This window comes from Barbatula barbatula (assembly GCF_947034865.1).
Source record: "Barbatula barbatula genome assembly, chromosome: 16".
Taxonomy (NCBI): Eukaryota; Metazoa; Chordata; class Actinopteri; order Cypriniformes; family Nemacheilidae; genus Barbatula; species Barbatula barbatula.
In genome coordinates, this window is record NC_136779.1 from 15,225,084 (window position 1) to 15,237,146 (window position 12,063).

Sequence of the window (12,063 nt, forward strand, 5' to 3'; positions counted from 1 at the left end):
AGTCGCTTTGGATAAAAGCGTCTGCCAAATGAATAAATGTTTCTGTCAGTAAGTGATTCATCGAACCACTTTCCGAGGCACTTGATTGGATTATCCCCCTTGCACATGCATCTTGAACCTGTTGGTCAACTTCCCGTTCCTGATCACCAAACTCCTGGATTTCTTCGGCTTAAACCTCATTCTGGCCCACGTTGCCATGTGGCCCAGAACAGTTAGCTTCCACATGGATTGTGGTCAAACCCATTCACACAGTTTCCATGACTCACAACAGTTAAAACATGCAGTTAAGAGTTGCAACTTGCAGCAAACTGTGCAACTATTTCCAGCTTTACTTAAAGTACCCGAAAAGTAAAGCCTCTCAGATTTTTCTAGTAATTTCTATTTAAGAGAAATGGTCAAAAGGGGCTATTACAGCTGTCAAAACAAAGATCTGTACCTCTTCTTGAAGTAGGGTAAGTTACCTATGACAATAATGGCAAGCTGCGTAGTTTTACTGTATATTCCTCTGCTTTCACAGTCCATGTCACAGAGCAGGCTTAGAAGTCTTTGTTCCATTTAAGGCTGCTGTTTTTGAAAACAACCCGGTAAGTAAGCATAAGTGATTGTGAATCATTTTCACTTGTTTTGGTGCAAATAAAAGTGACAACAGGTACACTGGAGAGGCAACAACAAGGGTGGTCTGGGGAGGAACATTCTCAGAGGGTCTTGCAGACCTCCAGGTGCTATGAAGTATTGGGATGAAATCCTCAACTCTATTGTCAGATCTTATGCTGGTGCAGTGCAGAGCCCTCCTGGTGCATGATAATACCCGACCTTATGTTGTCAGTTCACATTTAGCTTCAGGCTCTAATGCTTTAGTTATCCTTTTCATGTTTCTTAAACAATTTCCAATTAACTTTTCAAATGTTTGTATATGCTAAATTTTAAGTGACAATTTTTTTATATTGAAGTTCCATAAAAGGGAAGGAAGGAGGCGGGAACAGTCGAACATTTAATAAACTTTAATAAAAAATAAACAAACAATAAACACGGAAGAAAAGACCGATAGCCACCTAACGGTAGACTGCCAGCCATAAAACATAAACACAAACACAAACATAAACGTAACATGTCCGGGCCTGGTCCTCTCTTGTCAACAGTCTTGCGGCTCGTCCTTTTAAGCTCCGATCCCCTCCATGAGATATGCGGGACCGGTGCGCGCACAGCTGATTTCAACTATCATTCACGCCACCGGCCCCACCTCACGGCTCTCTTCCGCCTTCCTCACCACATATATCTTCACTGATCTTCAAATACAGTAGCACTACTGCTGTTGTGTCAACAGTAGAGTACTGTAAATTCCAATAAGTAACAATGCTACGTCATAAATATATGCATAATGCAATGCATATTACAGTAAAAACAGTAAAAGATGGTTATTGTATTTCATGGGCATTTTGTAGTAGTTACTCTAAAAGTTACAAACAAATTATTGTTTCTAACAAATTATATCTAGAGGAATTCATAGAAAAAATATGAATGAGATCACATTATTATCCTTATTAGACAGTGATGATAATAAATTAATCAAGCAAATTAATAATTCTTAGTTTAGCTTAGATCCAGCTTCTTCCTGTTTCCCCAGAAATTAAGACCCCCAGTAACACACAGACACTTGAATTTGAGAAGATGTCATGATAATGTCTCAAAACCAAACATTTCTAATCAAATTCTTTAAGTCTTAAATAATAATAGTATAAAAATATAAAATACTCAATATCAATTATTGGTTAAATATGTACTCTAATCCAGCATCTCGCATTTCTCAATGCAAACAAGAACTAAAAAATGGTTGGAAGTTCAGGCTCCGGTTTGTTTGATCCTCTGAAATTAGATTTTAATTATGAACGGCAAATGCTTATTTTCTATAACCTACCTATATACAATTCTGTCACATTAACAGAGTTTACGCTCTGCTTTTTTTTTAAGAAAACATGGTAACCTGTAACGTCAGAGCTTCAAGACAGCTGTCATATTTAAACAATGCTTTTTAAAGTTCTGCTGGTTTTCTATTGTTAATTTATCCTTTCATTTTACCAGCCTGCAGAAGGCTTCCCACAAACTGAATAATCTTGTGTTGCTGGAAAATACATATGTTCTCTTATCCAAACAGATGGCAGATAATGAGAAGAAAATGTGCACATACATAACACTAAACAATTAATGAGAAGACTGTACCAAAAATAACCATTCCTTAATGGTTTCTTGCTGTAAAAGGCTCTTATATTAACTACATTTTTCCTAGGCCTACAGATTCCAAACTTTCAATACAAGAAGAAATTAGACTGAAATCGTTATTCTGCTTCGTACTGTGGTAAACTAAGATATGCATTACAATAAATGCTAAATTTCTTTAAATGTGACTCATATTAAGCCATTTTTCTTGCAAAAGGGTGTTGGGGGGTTAATTCAAACAATCAACATCCTCAGAGGAGAATCATGCTCACCACGGGTTGGTTCACAAAGAGAGAGAGAGAGAGAGAGAGAGAGAGAGAGAGAGAGAGACAGAGAGAGAAAAGTGACCATCACATTCGGCTCCGAAGTAACTCTTCTAATCCCACTGAACCATACAATAAAGTCAAGTCACATCATCTACTTACAAAAATAAAGTGTTTATATGTTTACGGTAGGAAAAAAATATCTTCATGGAACATCTTTACTTAATATCCTGACTTTTGGCATTAAAATAATAATCGATAATTATGACCAATACAATGTATTTCTGTCTTTTACAAAAAATGTTCCCATGCTACTTAAGACTGGTTTTGTGATCCAGGATCACATCTATCTGGTTTATTAAACACAGACATACATAGTATGCCTTGATAAAGACAACTGCACATTTCTGTACATTGTTCTTTCTCTCAAGCATGAAAACAGTTATACAGTTAATTCTCTTCTAACAATTTATTACATTTAATTTGTATATTCTAGAAAACGCCTTAAAGTCTGCTGTGAATTTAGTCCTTCAGTCATGTGTCCTTTATTTATATAGCGCTTTTTACAATTTTCATTGTTACAAAGAAGCTGTACAAGAAAACATTGACTATAAGTAAAACATAAAAGGTTATGGAAAAAATAGTGCAAAACAGTATGCAAACGGTGGCGAGGAACCCAAAACTCCATTGGAGGAGAAAAAAACTTCAGAGGGAAACCAAGCCTAACCAGGGGATTCCAGTTCCCCTCTGGCAAAAACTGCTTCCTCGACGGTGCTTGCACAAAAAGGCAAAATAAAAAAAGTTAGATGTAAAATTAGCATTAATAATCTAATGGCGAGTCGCCACGTCCTTCGTCCAGCATTTGTCAGGTCTGGGAATGGATTGCGCCCTGCCCGCTCCGGTAACCTTGGACTGCATCCTGCCCGCTCTAGTAACCATGGAACAATGAGACAAGACTGGCTGAGAGTAGAGTACTGGTCTGCACTCTTTGATGCAACAAATGCATCAGTTGTTATTGGAAGTGTCCCTGGTTCCGGTTGATCTAGCTAGTGCAGCCTAGATCTTTGAAATATATATATTATGATAGTGTAGTGTATGCAAGATTAAAAAGATGCGTCTTTAGTCTAGATTTAAACTGACAGAGTGTGTCTGCCTCCCGGACAGTGCAGGGAAGACTGTTCCAAAGTTTAGGCTCTAGATAGGAAAAGGATCTACCGCCTGCACTTGATTTTGAAATTCTAGGTATTACCAACTGACCTGAGAGCGTAGTGCACGTGATGGACTATAATACGTTAGAAGTTCTCTCAAGTAGTGAGGAGCTAAACCATGCAAGGCTTTATAGGTAATAAGCAAGATTTTAAAGTTTATGCAATGCTTTATAGGTAACCAAAAGCTACCATAATTCAGTTTCTCAAAGAAAATAGATTTTTCATGCAAGCTGAGAAAATCAATGGCAATCAGATCATGAGATACACTTTACAGACGGTCTGGTCTTCAGGGAGTGTTGTTTCGTTATTGTTGAGGTAAAGGGGGCGAAAATTAAGTAATGTCTGCAAAAACAGTCACTTATAAGATGGATTTCATGCTGTAGATCCATACCACTCATATATTCTTATTTTCAGATGCTATAATAGACACTACAAACGTTTGGCAGGAACATAATACAGCCAGTATCTCATTCTTTGGACAATTCCCTCAGACTTCCACCATCCCAACATTGCTTTCATTTCTTTATGATGTTTTAAAATGTACCGTATACTAACTTCAGTATACAGGATTGTCCAGTCGAATCGGTTTGACCTTATTCTAGCTTAACAATTCTAAGACGCTGTAAACACATGTCGGTTTTGAAAGAGAAGAGTGAAGTGACGTTTGTGGGATATATTTATTAAACAGTGGAATAATCTCTATAGGAAGTTGTTTTGTTGCGAAAATGTTACTGTTCTTTTAATGTTACTATTAAAAGATTTAAGAAATGATATCCTGTTGAGAAACAATTTTATTTTAAAATGTAATAAAAGATCTACATTGTAATTTACATTGGACACTGTGCAAATATTACATTTTATAATTTGTTAAAATGCTCAATAACATTATGATTATACTTAACTGTTCTTAAATGCGAATGCAACATTTAAAACAATATTAATTTGAAATCTAAGGGTTAGGTAAGGCACTTCAGTTTATTTGATCTGTTAATTCAATTCATTTGTATTATTGGGGAATTTTTACTAGAAATACCTGTGGATAGTTATAAATAATTGCACATTGGGGTTGTTACCAAAAAAGACTACCTGGAATCTTTTGTCACAAAAAGTAAACCACTCAAATAAATCAAGACAAAGCTTTTAATTCATAACAATCACTTCTCATTAACACAGCAAGATAAAGTGCTGCTGTTGACAGAATTTATTTTTTGAACTACAATAAAAGGCCTATAGAGAAAACTAATGACGTATAACATATTTTGAGTTTGTTACAGTGAATTCCTATGGAGAAAATCTCTTGCTACCCTCCATCGATGCATGGCTATATCTGTAGTCTGCAATAAAGAAAACATAGGTTAAAATATACAAATGACTTATTTGAGAACAGTGTGCCTCATCTACCTCAGCTTGACTATAATCTCTTCTGGATTGATACATTTTTAGCACTGGCTTCCAAGGCTCTATGGAAAGTTGAGTGCAGATTCCTCCAGTGATTCTTTTAAATTCTGCATAGACCTGGAAATAACATCGGACAACAGAGGAAAACATGAAGGAATAATTCACCCAAGTTCTCAAATAAACTCAACCTCACCATCTTAGTTTAATAATATGTGCAGGCAAAAACAAACAAAACAAGTTTACATGTTAGCCTAACTTATTACTATTATTAACAATAAGTTTAATAGATTATAGTGAATAGACACTTCTGGATATAGTAATCATAACACAGAGAGAACATTATAGTTGCATACCTTTATCTTTTCAGCATGCAGCGGCGCCAATTTGCCAATTCCCCACACAATGAATGAATGATAGATAATAGATAACCGATTTGCGGTGGTCCAGAGTTTTTTTACTGCTCGTGCCGGTGCCGCCCCCCACATGACATGAAAAAATGCCGCCCCGGGCGACTGCCCGGTTCGCCCGTGCCTAAAACCGCCACTGCATGATCCGCTCCTTCAAACTAAAGAACAGATAAAAGTTATGAAACTTGACTTTGCCCTCTATCAAAGGGATTGTCCCAGGGGAAAATTATAGATTAATAAAATTGCCCTTTAGATTTAGCTAAAAAGAATTAAATTCCATGTTTAAACGCTACAGAGATATCAGAGCCAGCGATACATTTCAGAAGCACAGAGGCTGCGTTGGGCGGGGTACATGAACGCTGAACGCCCGCTGATCGAGCTCACAATTGAACAATTCCGGCCTTAGATTTTACAAGATTTAATTAAGTTTATATAGCTTTTTATTTTTGTGATATTTACTAAGCCACTGGGTTACATAACAAGATAGTCCAACATCTATTGCCCGGTTTCACAGACAAGGCTTAATACCATGAATAACTATAGCATATAATTTGTCCAGAAATATCATAAAATATATCAGTGCCATTGTTTTGTCACAGATGCACACCAGTAATGTATTCTTCTAAAGCATTTCTATAAAAGTCACATAAATATCCTAATTCAACGAAGGCATAGTCCTGGCTTAAGCTAAGACGTGTCTGTGAAACAGTGCATGACACATTTTTTTAAGCATTCAGCATCAAATGTCATACAATTAATTTTTTTATTAACAGTGTGCAGTGTTACAGTGTGCAATTATAAACTGTCATCACACTATTTTTGTATTCAGTATTTTAATTCACTTTTTCCTCTAGGTTGTTGGTTAAAAGTTGACAGAGATTCAGACCCTGTTGCTGGTAGCTATACCATACACGATTTTACAGTGGCTGTGGTGTCAGAAATTAATTTACCAATCAAAAGCAAAAGCAATATGTTAATATGTGACTCTAATGCACATTGCAAAGGGCTTCTCTGTGTTATTTGAAGGAAAACATTTACTGATACAATCATTGATCCAGTGGTGAAGGTTTGGGGAGAGGAGTGATGATTTAATTATCTCATGAGAGAAATCTAATCTTATCTCTTCATGGTATTATACAGGCTATTCTTAAGCACATCCAACATTGTATTGATTTGCATCTGACTTTTAAAACAAATTGAGCTTCTCTATATTACAATTAACCAGCTGAAAGGTAGAAACTGTTTCTCACACAAACCCATGTCATGGTATAAGACCAAAGGGTTTGTTTGGGTGAGTTTGTACATAATTTGTTCACCTGCCCATCCATTCTTATTGGTAAACATATTTGGCTTGCTGTCTTTGCTGTAGGAGTTCTGCCCCATCCGTTTCATCCATAACACATAAATTAAGTCCTCATAATTATTTCAAATACAAGCTATTACAATCTTGATATTCTGTGTTTTTTCTTCTTAATGAAAGTACACACCCAATATAAAGTGGGACCCTTAAATGTTTCTGTGCACACAGATGTCAATGTGAGGTTTTATCAGCAAATTATTATAGCTAATTCTTTGCATTAACCACACGCTGACAAGATGGTGACGCTACTTCAGCGATGCTGTTGCTAATGCCAGGTTATCAATATGTAAGGCCCTGGTGTACACCCTTAAAAGTGTTAGTCACAGATATGGCATCTTCAGAAAATCATTATTTTCCTCCACATTTTCAAGTGTACTAAAGAGTGGTTAGAGATTTAGGTCTTTGTGACCTTTAGCAGTCCACCCAGAAGACACTTTCTGAACTGTTTTAAACCTCATTGTGGAATGGTCAGGATTACTCTTAATAGTTGCTGTGAGACTACATTCTAAAAATGATTGCATAAACATTACAGTTTGCATTAATATAATTTAGTTTAGACAACTAATATTACATTTCAACCAACAAACGAATGTATGCTTGAGAAACACTATTTACTCATTACCCACGCAAAGCAGTTTATGTATTAAGTTTATGTAATTTCCAACATAATTAAGTGTGCGCAACTTAATAAATACGTTTGTGCGTTAAATTTTGAATTGCAAAAATAAAATGATGGTGCTAACAGATTACCTGTATTACTTTTTGGAGTGCACAGTATATCTCTATTGTTTATAAAGTATCTATAAATGTGTTCATTAACAATAGTCGTTTACAAATGCATTATGAAGCAGTTATAACTGCATGAACAGAAAGGGAGATTCTAACAAAATACCTGCCAAATAGTGAGCATTAGGGTTGTAAATGCTTAATAAATGTATTTAATCATTTATTTTACTCGAAAGCAGATTCATTATTTTCTTTATGTTGTTCTGCAAAATAGGCAGTCAGACTGGAGAATGTAGGTGTTATGTTGGTTTTTCTTATTTAATATTTCATTTTCACAGGTTACTAACATACATAATTTATTAAAAAATTGTGCAAAAAGTCATTTTAAGGTATATGTGAAGAGCATTTAGCCAAAAATATGTTACTCCACTCTTGTGCAGAGCCACTTAACAACCTGAAAATTAGCATTCATTTGAAATGAGCAGTTTCATAAAGATGTGCATCTGTATTCTGCATATCCTATTTGACTCATGCACAGTTCATCAAGAGCACATCATTAACTCTTTTTACTTGTATCCCATAAAAACACAAAAATGCCTAGAAAAACGCATTAAAGACTTGCGTTCTTCCCTGTGAATCAAACACTGTAAAAATGTCTGTAGAAATTACAGTATTACTGGCAGCAGTTTGCTAGTAACTTACTGTAGATTCACATTTATGTAATTTACTGGCAACAGTTTGTTCAAAAATAAATACTCATTAGACATTAACAAGTCTATCCTTACTGTCAGGAACGTGGTAGGAGAACCCAAGTGCAGGCAGCAATACGGGGATGAAGGGGTTAACACGGGGACTTTAATATATATACAGAAAAACAAAAACCCACGAGGGGGTAACAAAGGAGTACACAATAACAAACACGATAAACTGGAAACTGAAAACTAAAGACTCAACAAGAACTCAACTATAATACACTACGACTAACACGAACACTCAGACTAGACTTTAAAGTATTTGTCACGACAAGGCTTCTAGGACGGTGTAACAAGTACATTTCTGCTTTCCAGAACGCTTTGCATTGAGGCTGTTATTTTATAATATTTTTCTGTAAAGATAAAGACTTGTTTAATATTCATTTATCTTTTAACAAACGGTTGCCAATAAATTAGATAAATAGAAAGCAAGTTACTTGCATTTACAGTGCAAGGCCATAGAAGAAATACCTTTTAAAATATTCTTTGGAAGTTGATACAATTACTATTAATCGTTTTTTGAGCAATTTTTGTTGTTTTCTGTTCTGTTAGGATAAAAAAAAATTCTGTTATGGTGTCATGTGGATTTTACGTGAAAAATCTAGTATAGCAACAAGTATTCTCTCTTGCAATTTACTGAAGGTTACAGTTAACACAGTAAATAAGTTGTAAGGTATGTGACTATTATAAACAAAAAAACACAATATACAATTGCGTTGAACAGTTGTCCAGAATAGAATAAATAATAACTTTCTTCTTTCTTACAGCTATGAAACTGAAGGCCATATCTCAATAACCAGCAATAACTGTGAACGTCATTCAGCTAAGAGTCGGCCAAAAGATCAGACAACACACATGTGAACCAAGCCACCTGTGGTTGATGATTCACAAACAGGTCAGAAGCATTGTCTGTGACTGAAGGCTCGCTCTCTGTGACGCAGCTAATCTTCCTCTGTATATTCAGATGTTGGCTGCTGAGTTCATCACATTTGGTGACACATACTGTGCCAATTGCATCAGAATATTAACAGAGGCATGCTAGAGAGCTGGATCCCAATGGAGTGAACAGTGGCATGTAATTGGAAACGGACACATTTGAGATATTCCAGTCCAACAACGTTTCTGAACTCACTGATCCTTTCTTGCCATTCCCGGGTGACACAAAGACTAATAAATAAGCAAAATACAACATTTCCTGGTGAGTGCTGAACATCATTTTTGTAACACTTTCTCTTAAAATTGGTCGCAGACAGCCAAATCGTGCCCAGAATTGCAACAGTGTGCACACTGCTTTAAGCAAACAAAAATGATTTACTTTGCATTCATTCCATAATTGCTAATCTACTCTATAGACCCCTTTTCTGTTAGTAAACATTGTGACACGTTTTGTGGGCGGAGCTTAGGTGGAGGCAGAAGATCCCGACCGCATTGCTAACGTTAGGTAGCACGTTTTTTTAAAAAGTTTACTTTAACGCAAGGAACCGGGCCGACCTGAATACACTCCCACTAATGGATCCAGCGACGAACTGACAGGATTATCTCCAGTTGCGACATCTACCTACCGACAGAGAAACCAAGCATGTAAGATAAACTGAGAGCATATGCATCTACAGATGCCTGCGTGTACAACGTTAGCAAATGTATTTACTTCAACACAAACCTGACACATAACATTAGTCTTCTCACTGTTACCTATCCCTTTATACTAATGCACTTGTGACAACTAAAGAAAAAGAGATGACAAACAGTTTTTAGTTTCTGGCCGATGGTTAACTGCTAGTTGTATAACTAACAAAGTTAGCTAGGATACCCTATGTGTTCAAAAGCTAACGGTGAAAAATAACCTTGTTCCAAAGTTTCTGATTTGGGCATATGCAAGATATTTTTACAAACATACCCAAATCATAATCCACACCAACAAAAGACTTATCTTAAGTGTTATGAAGTGAATCATTTCTGTTCAGCCAGCTCGTTTTATTGTGTTTAACTACAGTTTTTATTGTTTGCAGATAAGCCTGTGTTAAAATTGGAGACTGTATTCTGTCAATTGTGGGACCAAACAAGAATACAACTCCTTATGTAGCGAAACTGTGCTGGTTTGTATTGGCCGCCTCCAGTTTCCCATTCGTTTTGCCTCCAGCTAATGATGTGACCCAAGTGTGATGTCGGCGCAAAAGGGGTCTGTAGTGTTTAAAAAAAAAGAATTTGAACAAAAAGACTATGCTTTCCACAGGCAACTGTTTGCACTAAGTATTCAGACACCAAACTACTGTAGATTTGCATTTTTTAAAAAGAGATTCACATACTGTAGTGCTTGCAAGTGTTAAAGTTGTAAGCTAAGGTTTAAACACATGTTGTTGTTGTTATAATTTCATTGATGGAATGTTTGCCTCATTTGCACAGTATAAGTCAGTGTTCGAGTTGAGGGGGCCTGGGGCGGCCCCTCATAAGTCTTAAGGCACCCCATGAGGTCTAAAATAATGAACTGGGGGGGCCCTTGGTTTTTCACGAAACCTAGACTACTAAAAAAATCTAAATTACTTTGTCAACTTATCACGCTAAAACAAAACAAGTTTGTCCATTATTTGTACAAATTGCATAAGACACCAATTAAAATGTTTATCTGAAAAACACATGCATGCTCAAGAAATGTTCAATAAAGACATGTGTCGCAACGAGACATTGGCTGCGTGCGGATCCTCTCATATTGACAGCGTTTATCTTAAAACTTAACAGTTATGCTACTATTTAATTTGGTTATGCAAATCTATATTTATTTACGCTGTTATTTCACATTGTCAAAACAGATGCGACGCGGTACTGAGCCACTGAAAGGACATTGCCTACAGGTGGTGGGAAAATAGGAAAGGGAGCAAAAATATTTTTAATCTTTTGCTCTCCCCAATAACATTGCGTTCATTTTGGGTTTCCCCAAGAATATGTTCCATTCCAGCTGAAAACTTTCAAATTCCCCAGATATTATTTTGCGCTCCCTTCTGCAAACATGAGCTCCGACTTTGACCAGAAGGATGAAGTCAAAATTCAAAGTCTGCTTTATTGTCAATTCTGCCACACATGTACATACATACAGTACATATAGATGATTAAAATTACGTTACTCTCAGACCCATGGTGCATACAAATAACAGTCACACAGAATAAAAAATATATAGATAAATACAGAATAGGCTACACATATGTCAAATACAACTATTACAAGCAGGGATATTTAAAAATAAGATGGGTAATGGCACATAGAGTGCAAACCAGTGAAATATACAACAGTGCAGATGTAAGGTAGTGCTAAGAGCTTATTAGTCTGTTTAAAGTGACAAGAGAGCAGGCTTTATTTAACCTGTCAGAAGAGGTAGTTGAAGAGGGGCAGACCGATGCTGAATGAGGTAGCGAGCAGTCCAAGGCTCCATGAAGTGACTAGTGTGGGTCAATGTATGTTGTGTGCGGGGGAGTGGGAGGACCTTCGATGAGGTCAGAGTTCAGTGGTGCATGGGTCAAGAGAGGGGAGGTAGGGCAGGCGCGGGAGGGAGTTTAGCTTCCTGACTGCCTGGTGGATGAATCACGTTTAAAACGCTCATGCCCTTCTGCATTCAGCGACTGACTGGTTTGGCAGCACGGTACTCCCTCATTCGCTCCAAGGATAAAAAAGGGGCAATATCACTGCATTGCAATAATATAAAGTACAAGATTCAAAGGACAAGAAAATAATTAAAGGAAAAT